Source organism: Oncorhynchus mykiss, chromosome 13, assembly GCF_013265735.2.
Source record: "Oncorhynchus mykiss isolate Arlee chromosome 13, USDA_OmykA_1.1, whole genome shotgun sequence".
Lineage (NCBI taxonomy): Eukaryota > Metazoa > Chordata > Actinopteri > Salmoniformes > Salmonidae > Oncorhynchus > Oncorhynchus mykiss.
Genome location: NC_048577.1, coordinates 51,839,858 through 51,853,618, shown reverse-complemented (window position 1 = coordinate 51,853,618; position 13,761 = coordinate 51,839,858). Strand labels below are relative to the sequence as shown.

Sequence of the window (13,761 nt, the reverse complement as noted above, 5' to 3'; positions counted from 1 at the left end):
AAATACATCAAGTATATTTTACACCTGTTACATTTAGTGGGACTATCATTCGTTTTTTCAACAGGAAAATGACCCAACACACCTCCAGGCTGTGTAAGGGCTATCTGACCAAGAAGGAGAGTGATGGGGTGCTGCATCAGATGACCTGCCCTCCACAATCTCCCGACCTCAACCAAATTGAGATGGTTTGGAATGAGTCAGACCGCAGAGTGAAGGAAAAGCAGCCAACAAGTGCTCAGCATATGTGGGAACTCCTTCAAGACTGTTGGAAAAGCATTCCAGGTGAAGCTGGTTGAGAGAATGCCAGGAGTGTGCAAAGACGTCATCAAGGCAAATGGTGGCTATTTAAATAAAATATACTTCGATTTGTTTAACTCTTTTTTGGTTAATACATGATTCTATGTGTGTTATTTCATAGCTTTGATGTCTTCACTATTATTCTACAGTGTAACAAATAGTAAATAAGGGATGATTAGTTAATCTGCACTCTCCATACGAAAAGACAGAATACAACAAACAAATGAAGAAGGGAGCGTGACACTAATACTTTGAGCAGATTTGATGGATGGAGTATAACTGCTAAGAAATTGTAGTAACACAGTAATTGTGTATAAAGTCTGTGTGTTTTAATTGTTTAAAAGTTTGTATTCTAGTGTCATGTTTAGTGTTTGGATACCTTTATATTCATATGAATGTCATGGAGTTTTTGTACCGGTTCTGCATTGGTTTGTTTCAGTATGGATGGCGAGCACAATAATACAGAGCTGTGTCTTCAGTCTGCAGACTCTGTCCTGTTAAAGTCATTGTGATGCTGGACATGTCTCTGGAGATACTGAATTTGTTTTTCAGTTTATCACTGTAATATGTCTACCATCGTGACAAATGAATCCGATCCACTCCAGTTCTTTTCCTACAAGTTGGTGATTCACTCCTGTACAGTAGCTGGTGCTGGTTAAAGAATACCCAGAGGCCTTACAGGAGAGAGTCAGAGGCTGTTCATTCTAACAGAACACACCTGTAAAACAAAACAAACAAAACTAATAATGTTGCTAATTACATCTCCAAAACTCTACTACTCCCTAGTACACCAATGTTGATGTATCAGTCCCCCAAAACTCACAGGATACAGCTGCCAGCATCAGCAGTAGAGATGCAGGGAACATGGTTTGTGTTGAAGCTGAACTGGTGGTAACTGCACTTGCTAAGTGAAAGCAGGAGAGATATTCCTCTTCATACAAGAGAGGAGAGTTGCTTTGCAGTGAAAGAGTCATAAAAAAAGAGGAAGGGACGTGTATCATTATGACATGTTATACACAGAATCAGTATCAGAATGTAATGATTATATTTTCAGTGAAGTATTGATGGTTAACTATAGCTAGCTAGTATGAACTCTGAATTTCATTGAGAATTGGCACATCGTATAGAGCAAATAAGATACAACACATCATGTAGAGTGAAATGTACAGAGGAATGATTTGAGCATTACTTGTGTGTGTTTAAACACTTGATTTGCAATGTACAGTAGACATCTATAAATGTTATTTCTTGTGGGGGAAATACAATATGATTGAGTTTGTTTTCTACTCATGGCTGTTGAGATTGTTGTACACATTTTGTGCTTGTTTGTATCACTGTGGTAACGAGAACAGTTATACACAGCTGAATCTTCAGTCTGCAGACTGTCCTATTAAAGCCACTGTGCCTCTTAAAATGTCTCTGGTCAAGCTGAACTTGTGTTTAAGATAATCTTTGTAAGCTGTGCCTGCATCGTGAAACAGTAGATGTTCCCAACCCACTCTGTTATAATGCCTTCAGGTTGGACCCATGATACTCTATAGAGGTTGGTGCTATCAGTCAGAGAATACCCGGAGACCTTACAGGTGATTACCAAAGACTCCAGAATTTATAACCATTGAACTCGGCTGGGTGAGCTCCAGACCACAGTGTACACCTGTTAAGAAACATCATAATATCATGTAGAACAATCTCAAAGTACAACTATTTTAAAGCTATGTAATCATTAATTACACAATATATTCCTTTAAACATGTTATAAGTCTGTTAATTAAACACCCAAATCCTGAGAGACAGGAAACAGCTGCCAACAGCAGCAGCAGAGAATCAGGGAACAGGCTTTGTGTTGAAGCTGAACTGATGGGAGAGAGATACTGTATGATTCACACAGAGAGACTGTTTTATATAAGGTAGAGAGAGGGAGATGAATTAGTAAAAAAATTAGAAAGCTATGTGTAATTTGCACAAGGCAGGTACATTGTGATTATTTTTTATTTGACTATTTACGTCAGTTAAGAACAAATTCTTATTTACAATGTTGGCCTACACGCCTGGCCAATTGTCCACCGCCCTATGGGACTCCCAATCACGGCCGGATTGTGATACAGCCTGGAATCAAACCAGGGTCTGTAGTGACACCTCTAGCACTGAGATGCAGTTCCTTAGACCGCTGCGCCACTCGGGAGCCGATAGCAATTAGAAATTTCAGAAAACCCACTGAACCATATTGACTTTTCACGCTTCACTTATAGGATGGGACTCAAAAGTATGTTTAGAAAAACAGTCATTGGACTATTTTTTAGAAATCCTTATTTGACCCTTATCACCAAAAAAAGGTGTATTTATCAGCATTAAATTAACTATGGGGGTGTTGAATTTATGACCATGGAGTGTGCCATTTAGAGTCAAATCGTTTAGAAATCAACACCACAACTTTTAAACTGAAAAAAAACCTACACCCAACTTGCTGTGTATTTGTTGAAAATTAGTATGTAAGATGTTTTTGTCCAGGTCTTCCATTGAGCTGTTGCACTGTGCCTCCAGTTTTTGCACAATAATACACAGCTGTGTCCTCAGCCTGCAGACTGGTGATGTCTAAGTACAGTACATTACTACTGTCTCTGGAGATGGTGAATCTGCTCTTAAAAGAGGCCCCAGAGTTGATGGATCCACCACCCCAGATGATCCCAATCCACTCCAGTGTTTTCCCTGGCTGCTGTCGTATCCAAGCTGTGCCATAGTCTGTCAGGACATAGCCAGAGACTTGGCAAGATAGTTTCACTGACTCTCCAGGAGGTTTGAGTTGAGCAGGGGAGGAGGTCAAACTAATGCTGTGTATATCTGAAAGAGAGCAGGAATGTAGAGAAAGAGAGATGAGAGGAATTCCCCAAAAACTGTCACAATGGCAACAAAACAACTGACTACAACTGACTAACAAAATGATAAAACAACTGACTAATACATTGTTTGGTGTCCTGTATACAAAGAGACTAAAATCCCCCCCACTTACATGGCAGGACTGCCAGGAGGAGTAGGGATGTAAGAAACATGTTTCTCTGTTAGATCTCTGGCAGTGTGTGTCCGAGTACAGACAGGGTGGTTGCAGTGAGGAAGGTCAGAACAGGTCATTTATATATCAGAGGGAGGGGGTTTATTTGCATACTGTATGTCCTGCAAAGACAGGTGTCAGTGGATGCATTCTATATGCATAATATACTCATAATATATGCACATACAATACAATACATTCAAATACCTACATACATACCTTTTGTAAATGTAAATAATTACTTCCAGTCCAATCATTTTATGGATAAAACATTTATTTTTAATACAATTAGTGGAGAAGAGGAGCATTACATAGCTGCTCTTCAGCTTCCATATTCTATACAGTGTCTCCCAAGAGGATGGGTTTTTATACAGCTCTGGTGCTGGTTTATATCACTGTGAGGGTAGGCACAATAATACACAGTTGTGTCATCAGTCTGAAGGTTCTGCCCTTTTAAAAACACAACATTACTGCTAGAATCTACTGAGAGGCCGGACATGTTGTTCAGTGAATCCTTGTATTGTGTGTCTCCAGAATATGCATTTCCATTCCACTCCAATGCTTTTCCCTGCAGGTTGTCAGATCCAAGCTGTCCAATAGCTACCAACAGAAGAAGAGACCTTACAGGAGATGGTCAGTGGTTGACCTGGCTGTACAGTCATAGAGTCTGGCTGAGTGAGTTCATAACTCTGTACACCTGGGAAAGAAAATAATGAACAACATTAAATACACAAAATATATACTATATACATTCTAGTAGCTAGTTACGTTGAAGCCAGTTTTATACTACAGGCAGATTTCTTTGGTATGTTTATTTTATTTTGTTCATAACATGACATGTGAAGTGACACGGACAAACTATGTACCCGTGCCTTAACCAGGGCAAACTTCTACAGATGCACAATCGAGAGCATCCTGGCGGGCTGTATCACCGCCTGGTACGGCAACTGCTCCACCCTCAACCGTAAGGCTCTCCAGAGGGTGGTGAGGTATGCACAACGCATCACCGGGGGCAAACTACCTGCCCTCCAGGACACCTACACCACCCGATGTCACAGGAAGGCCATAAAGATCATCAAGGACATCAACCACCCGAGCCACTGCCTGTTCACCCCGCTATCATCCAGAAGGCGAGGTTAGTACAGGTGCATCAAAGCTGGGACCGAGAGACTGAAAAACAGCTTCTATCTCAAGGCCATCAGACTGTTAAACAGCCACCACTAACATTGAGTGGCTGCTGCCAACACACTGACACTGACTCAACTCCAGCCACTTTAATAATGGGAATTGATGGGAAATGATGTAAATATATCACTAGCCACTTTAAACAATGCTACCTTATATAATGTTACTTACCCTACATTATTCATCTCATATGCATACGTATATACTGTACTCTATATCATCGACTGTATCCTTATGTAATACATGTATCACTAGCCACTTTAAACTATGCCACTTTGTTTACATACTCATCTCATTTGTACATACTGTACTCGATACCATCTACTGTATCTTGCCTATGCTGCTCTGTACCATCACTCATTCATATATCCTTATGTACATATTCTTTATCCCCTTACACTGTGTACAAGACAGTAGTTTTGGAATTGTTAGTTAGATTACTTGTTGGTTATTACTGCATTGTCGGAACTAGAAGCACAAGCATTTCGCTACACTCGCATTAACATCTGCTAACCATGTGTATGTGACAAATAAAATTTGATTTGATTTGATTTGATTTGGCAAAGAGCTTTTCCTGCTCAGGTCAGGGAGGTTGGTAAAACTGTAGGGAATCTTGGAGGATGAATTTCTAAATATTTATAGAAATACTTCTCCATTGGGGTTAATACTCTGACCATGCTGTTATAGAATCAAAAGGGGGACCAACTCCACATTAATGCCAATGATTTTGGAATGAGATTTTTGACGAGCAGATGTCCACATACTTTGGGTTATGTACCATGTGTTGACGTACAAGTAGTTCTGTAGTTTTGACCCTTGAGGGAATATTATACTTCATTAGATACTCTGTTACTCTGTTGTACTGACGCTCTACTGCCCTCTGTTGACTCTGCTGCCAGGTAGATTCTCTGATGGGTTTTTGTACAGATCCTCCTCTCACTCACACCACTGAGTATCTTGCACAGTAATACACAGCAGAGTCCTCTGTTCTCAGACCAGACAGCTTCAGAGTCATCATGCTGTTGGAATTGTCTTTTGTCGTTTCCATGTGTCCTTCAAACTTTTTAGCATGGTTACCTAGGCCTAATCCAGAGTAACCCATCCATTCCAGGGATATTCCAGCTGGCTGTCTTATCCATTGTGTGTTGTGGCTGTCAAAGGTGAATCCAGATATCTTACAGGAGAGACTTATAGTTTATCCAAGCTTTTTCAGGACTGAACTGGAGGGACTGGGATCCAGACTCTGACCATTTAAACCTGATGGAGAGAGAGAATAAAATACGAAGAACATGTTAGAGGAAAGCAGCAGAAAAATGTAAGGATAGCAAGAAAAGAGAGTTTACAAAAAACATTGTCCATGTTCAGTCATTCCACAAAAAAATTGTTGATGAAGTACTGCAGAACTCACAGGGCAGACAGAGAGAGAGACCAGCAGAAGGTAGAGTTTTCCTGTCATACTGAGGGTGGAGATATGTACTCAGCTGCTCCACACAAGACAACAAGTCAGCAGGAGAACATAAGTATATATGAACTCTGAGGGATCTATATTTACATCATGATGTCATGGGCGAGGGGCTGTTGAATGAGGTCAGAGGTGAATTTTTGAGTCATCAGTAGGGCGAAGAGTTTATTTAACCTTTATTTTTGACTGGGAGTCATGTTGATATCAAGGTCTCTTTTTCAAGTGAGCCCAATAAAAATAAAAAATCAGATTAAAAATAGAAATACAAAGCACGATACAAAAAAACAGTTCTAAAACCTGGGTCTTGAGTCTGTCATTGAATGGACTGGTTCTATTCATCAGACATCTGGACTGACTCAGCAATTGGAGGAACTTTGGGAAACCTTGGTGGATGATAAAAAGCTTCATCATGATTTAAATGGCAGATAAGACATCTTAAACACAGTGTAATGCAATTCTCCCTCTCCTTACTACACCTCTCCTCAGGGAAATGTGTACTTTGTATTGATGTACAAGTAGTTCTGTTGACAAGTATTTTTTGGCTCCCAGGGGAATATAATACTTCAGTAGATGTTACACTGTTGTATTGATGCTCTACTGCTCTTTGTTGACTCTGCTGCCAGTTAAATTCTCTGAGGGGTTTTTGTACAGATCCTTCACTCACTCACACCACTGTGTGTCTCGTGCACAGTAATACACAGCAGAGTCCTCTGCTCTCAGACCAGACAGCTTCAGAGTCATCATGCTGTTGGAATTATCTTTAGTCGTTTCCATACGTCCTTCAAAGCTTTTAGCATGGTTACCTAGGCCTAATCCAGAGTAACCCATCCATTCCAATGCTTTCCCAGCAGGTTGTCTAATCCAATGTGTGTTGTAGCTACTAAAGGTATACCCAGATCCCTTACAGGAGAGACTGAGAGCTTCTTCAGGCTTTTTCATGACTGAATTGGAGGGAATGGACTCCAGACTCTGACCATTTAAACCTAATGGAGAGAGAGAGAGAAAGAAATAGGAAGAATGTGTTACAGGGAAAGCAGCAGAAAAATTAAGGATAGCAAGAGAAGAGAGTTTACAAAAAACATTGTCAATGTTCAGTCATTCCATAAAAGACAGCTAATTAAGTACTGCAGAACTCACAGGTCAGACAGAGAGAGAGCAGCAGAAGGGAGAGTTTTCTCGGCATACTGAGGGTAGAGATATGAACTCAGCTGCTCCACGCAAGACAACAAGTCATCAGCAGAACATAAGTATATATGAACTCTGAGAGATCTGGATTTACATCATGATGTCATGGGGGAGGGGCTGATAAATTAGGTCAGAGGTGAATTTATGACTCATAAGTAGGGCCAGGAGTTGTCCTTTATTACATGACCTGACCAGGAACAGAGTTTTTCCTGATCAGGTCACTTATTCAAAAAAAATCCAGGTTCTACTCACCACACACAACTGACTCAAGGACTGGAGGAACTGTGGGGAACATGATGATTTTCTAAATATTGATCATCTTCATGAATTAATTTAATTGTGGGTTCATTGAAATGGCATATACATCCATTTGTCAAGGAAACAATTAACATGTATATACAAAAAGGCCATTGGTGCCAAAAACAGTACACCAGTATTCACAGGATATGTTTTCAATGTGATAGTAATTGGAAATTGCCAAAAAAATAGTGTTTTACATTTATACAGCAGAGTCCTCTGTTCTCAGTACATACAGCTTCGATACACCATGCTGTTAGTGTCACACCCTGATCTGTTGCACCTGTCTTTGTGATTGTCTCCACCCTCCTCCAGGTGTTGCCCATCTTCCCCATTATCCCCAGTGTAGGTATACCTGTGTTCTCTGTTTGTCTGCTGCCAGTTCGTTTTGCCCTTTTGAACCCTATCTGGCTCACATGTCACATGTGCAACCAGGGGAAAAAAATTCTCGACCACCTTTACTCCACACACAGAGATGCATACAAAGCTCTCCTCGCCCTCCATTTGGAAAAATCGGACCACAATTCTATCCTCCTGATACCTGCTTACAAGCAAAAACTAAACAAGGAAGTACCAGTGACTTGCTCAATACGGAAGTAGTGGTCAGATTACATGGATGCTACACTACAGGGCTGTTGTGCTAGCACAGACTGGAATATGTTCTGGGATTCATCCAATGGCATTGAGGAATACACCACCTCAATCATCGGCTTCATCAATAAGTGCATCGATGACGTCATCCCCACAGTGACTGTACGTACATATCCCAACCAGAAGCCATGGATTACAAGCAACATCTGCATCGAGCTAAAGGCTAGAGTTGCCGCTTTCAAGGAGCGGGAGACTAATCCGGATGCTGAAAAGTAATCCCGCTATGCCCTCAGACGAACCATCAAACAAGCAAAGTGTCAATACAGGATTAAGATTGAATCCTACTAAACCAGCTCTGACCCTCTTCGGATGTGGCAGGGCTTGACAACTATTACGAAGGGAAACCCAGATGCGAGCTGCCCAGTGACGCAAGCCTACCAGACGAGCTAAATTCCTTTTATGCTTGCTTTGAGGCAAGCAACACTGAAGCATGCACAAGAGCACCAGCTGTTCCGGATGACTGTGAGAACGCTCTCGGTAGCCGATGTGAACAAAACATTTACTCAGCATTCACAAAGCCACTTGGCCAGACAGATTACCAGGACGTGAACTCAAAGCTTGCGGACCAACTGTGAATTGTCTTCATTGACATTTTACAGAGTCTGTAATACCTACATGTTTCATGCAGACCACCATAGTCCCTGTGCCCAAGTAAACGAAGGTAACCTGCCTAAATGATTACCGCCCGGGGCACTCATGTCGGTAGCCACTCCACAGTATTGTTCCTCATGTATCCCCTTGTCATGGTCTACTGGTCATACTATACGTGTGTCTGTGTGTTTGTGCACGTCCTTCCTTTCTCTACCAGATGGTTTGTGTACAGCTATTCTCATTAGTTTAACCATAATGAATCTCTAGCACAGTAATACACTGCAGAGTCCTCTGACATCAACTGGCTCATGTGCATACATTAGTGCTGTCCTTCCATGCTGTGAATCAGCCCTGTACTCCAGAGGCATTGCTCTTTCTACTCTCTGAATAATCAGTCCAGGTACCTGGCAGATCCAGTACATATAATTGCTGCTTAGAGTGAATCCACTACAGGCACATGTGAGTTTGAGGGATCCTGCAGGGGTGCCCTGGACTGATTGTTCAGCCTGTGTGAGTATGACCGTTAGACTGGACACCTGAGGAGCGAGTGGAATGACAGGTAAGATCAATCAAGCGGTTAACTGATGAAACTACAGTCAGGAACTCAAAGGAGGCAGCTGCCAGCAGCAGCAGCAGAGATGAAGGGAACATGGTTTGTGTTGAAGCTGAACTGGTGGGAGCTGCTATTCTCTACTCTCCAGGACTCAGAGAGACGTACTACACTATTATATATTTTTTTAGCTATCTAGAACCTAAAAGGGTTTGTCGGCTGTCCCCATAGGAGGACCCTTTTTGATTCCAGGTGAAACAATTTTGGGTTCCATGTAGGAATATTTTCACAGACGGTTCTCAATGGAACCCAAAAAGGTTCTGCATGGAACCAAAAAGGTTCTGCATGGAACCAAAAAGGGTTCTATTGTTATAATATTATTTCTAAGAGTGTAGGACAGACAAACATAGAGCCCATTTATGTAACGGAGAGGTAGAGGGAGAGGACGTGAGGGGTAAGATTATATTTATCTATTTAAAATTATCTGCCGAAATTGTTGCAATCCCTATTACTAGCCTGTTCAACCTCTCTTTCTTGTCGTCTGAGATTACCAAAGATTGGAAAGCAGCTGCGGTCACCCCCCTCTTCAAAGAGGGAGACACTCTTGACCCAAACTGCTACAGACCTATGTCTATCCTACCCTGCCTTTCTAAGGTCTTCGAAAGCCAAGTTAACAAACAGATTACCAACTATTTTGAATCCCACAGTACCTTCTCCGCAATGCAATCTGATTTCAGAGCTGGTCATGGGTTCACCTCAGCCACGCTCAAGGTCCTTAACGATTTCATAACCGCCATCAATAAGAAACAATACTGTGCAGCCGTATTCATTGACCTGGCTAAGGCTTTCGACTCTGTCAATCACCACATCTTTATCGGCAGACTCAGCAGCCTTGGTTTCTCAAATGATTGCCTCGCCTGGTTCACCAACTACTTCTCCGATAGAATTCAGTGTGTCAAATCGGAGGGCTGATTGTCCGGGCCTCTGGCAGTCTCTATGGGGGTGCCACAGGGTTCAATTTTTGGGCCGACTCTCTTCTCTGTACAAATCAATGATGTCGTTCTTGCTGCTGGTGAGTCTATGATCCACCTCTACGCAGACGACACCATTCTGTATACTTCTGGCCCTTCTCTGGACACTGTGTTAACTACCCTCCAGACGAGCTTCAATGCCATACAACTCTCCTTCTGTGGCCTCCAACTGCTCTTAAATACAAGTTAAACTAAATGAACGCTCTTCAAACGATCGCTGCCTTAACCTGCCCGCCCGTCCAGCATCACTATTCTGGACGGTTCTGACTTAGAATATGTGGACAACTACAAATACCTGGGTGTCTGGTTAGACTGTAAGCTCTCCTCCCAGACTCACATCAAACATCTCCAATCCAAAATTAAATCTAGAATTGGCTTCCTATTTCACAACAAATCATCCTTCACTCATGCTGCCAAACATACCCTCGTAAAATTTACCATCCTACCGATCCTCGACTTTGGCGATGTCATTTACAAAATAACCTCCAACTCTCTTCTCAACATATTGGATGCAGTCTATCATGGTGCCATCCGTTTTGTCACCAAAGCCCCATATAATACCCACCACTGCGACCTGTACGCTCTCGTTGGCTGGCCTTCGCTTCATACTCGTCGCCAAACCCACTGGCTCCAGGTCATCTACAAGACCCTGCTAGGTAAAGCCCCGCCTTATCTCAGCTCGCTGGTCACCATAGCAGCACCCACCCGTAGCACGCACTCCAGCAGGTATATCTCACTGGTCACCCCCAAAAGCCAATTCCTCCTTTGTACCCCTCTCCTTCCAGTTCTCTGCTGCCAATGACTGGAACAAACTACAAAAATTACTGAAACTGGTGACTTATATCTCCCTCACTAACTTCAAGCACCAGCTGTCAGAACAGCTCACAGATCACTGCACCTGTACATAGCCCATCTGTAAATAGCCCAAACAACTACCTCATCCTCTACTGTATTTATTTATTTATTTTGCTCCTTTGCACCCCAGTATTTCTACTTTGCACATTCATCTACTGCACATCTACCATTCCAGTGTTTAATTGCTATGTTGTATTTACTTCGCCACCATGGCCTATTTATTGCCTTACCTCCCTTATCTCACCTCATTTGCACACATTGTATATAGACTTGTTTTTCTACTGTGTTATTGGCTGTACATTTGTTTACTCCATGTGTAACTCTGTGTTGTTGTATGTGTCGAACTGCTTTGCTTTATCTTGGCCAGGTCGCAGTTGTAAATGAGCACTTGTTCTCAACTTGCCTACCTGGTTAAATAAAGTTTAAATAAATAAATACATACAAATATTTGCACAACGAAGATAATCAGCTATAAATCAGGTATCTTATTTTATTTTTTATTTTTAAGCCCCCATTCCCACAGAAGGCCTTTTGCATTTTGGTAGGCCATCATTGTAAATAAGAATTTGTTCTTAACTGACTTGCCTAGTTAAATAAAAACAATTTTTAAAGTGTTAGTAACAGAAGAAGAGACCTTACAGGAGATGGTCAGTGGTTGACCAGGCTGGTCAGTCATAGAGGCTGCCTGAGTGAGTTAAAAATAACTCTGTACACCTGTTGAATGAAAAGAACGAACAACATTAAATACACAAAATAGCAACATGTTACACTACATGCATTCTAGTAGTTATGTTGAAGCGGGTTTTATACTTGAGGCAATTTTCTATGCTTTCCTCCAAAATCCCTAGAGACTCACAGGAGGCAGCTGCCAGCAGCAGCAGCAGAGATGCAGGGGACATTGTGTGTGTTGAAGCTGAACTGGTAGGAGCTGCTCTTCTCTACTTTCCAGGACTTGGTAGGATGAACTAGGACAGACAGATACAGTTTAAGTAGGGAGAGAACCAGGTTTGCATTGACATAAAAGGGGAGGGGATGTATAAGATGGTTAGAAACACTGCAGGACCATCTCCACTATTACTGGACACAACCTTTACATTCTGATAACTCAGAGACCCTCTTTAGATTACCTTTTTGAAAGGCGGGGTGGTGGGGCGGGTTGAAACACTACATTTACCTCCTTGGTTTATACATGTGGTTGGTGGATGAAACATATTTAAGACACTACTTTCGTTTTGACACACTAAACCATTTTGAATCAACATCCATATTATACATTTTTCCTGTAATAACATTTATTATCAGAGCCTTCATCAGTACTGGTCTTTATTTTAATCATATGGAGAGAGAGGGGCCCCTGTTGGTGCATCAACAACACTAACACCATGTATTTAACAGGTGTATCATTGTGTTATTATTTGATTCATTATTAGAATTGTTCCTCATGTATCCCCTTGTCATGTGTTTGTACACGTCCTTCCTTTCTCTACCAGATGGTTTTTGTACAGCTATTCTCATTAGTTTAACCATAGTGAATCTCTAGCACAGTAATACACTGCAGATACACATGGCTCATGTGCAGATAGAAATTAGTGCTGTCCTTCGATGCTGTGAATCAGCCCTGTACTACCTGGGCATTGCTATTGTTACTATCAGAGTAATAGTAAATTATCCATTCAAGTCAGGCATTGCTCTTGTCACTGTCAGAATAATAGTAAATTATCCATTCAAGTCCTTTTCCAGGTGCCTGGCGGATCCAGTGCATATTAGTACTGCTTAGAGTGAATTGACTACAGGCACATCTGAGTTTGAGGGATCCTGCAGGGGTCCCCTGGACCGACTGCTCAGCCTGTGTGAGTACAACCTGACTGTGGACACCTGAGGAGGGAGAGGAATGACAGGTCAGATCAATCAAGGAGTCACATCAGTATCACAGCAACACAAGTTATACTGATCAGACTATAGTCAGGAACTCACAGGAGGCAGCTGCCAGCATCAGCAGTAGAGATGCAGGGAACATGGTTTGTGTTGAAGCTGAACTGGTGGGAGCAGCTCTTCTCTACTCTCCAGGACTCAGAGACATACTACACGCTTGGAAAAAAAGGAGCTATCTAGAACCTAAAGGTGTTTGTTGACTGTCTCCATAGGAGAATCCTTGGAAGAACCCTTTTTGGTTCCATGTAGGACTATTTTCACAGAGGGTTCTAAATGGAGCCCAAAAGGGTTCTAATATGGGTACAGCTGAAGAATCTTTTTGGAACCTTTTTTTCTAAGAATGTGGGACATTATATAACGGAGAGTGAGAGGAAGTGAGGGGTGAGATTATATTTGCAAAATGAAGATAATCAGTATTAAAGCACTGGGAATATCAATGCAAATGGTGGTAAAATATTTATAATGTGTCAGTTTCTAACACTACACTCTAGAATGGTTAAACATTGTTTTCTCATTATTGGTAATCCTATACTACATGTATACAGTTATTATTGTAAAAACAAATGTATTGCGGTGCTTATAAACATATTGCTATTAGCGTTCATCAGAAATAAATAAGATGATGTGCTGAATGCGGAAGTGTTTTTGTACGGCTTCTCCCATTAGTTTACCACTGTGA

General features: G+C 41.6%; 1 pseudogene; it reads right to left on the bottom strand.

Moving 5' to 3' along the window:
* Positions 1-732: 732 nt before the first annotated feature.
* On the bottom strand, positions 733-13,167 carry LOC118938088 (annotated as a pseudogene).
* Positions 13,168-13,761: the final 594 nt, after the last annotated feature.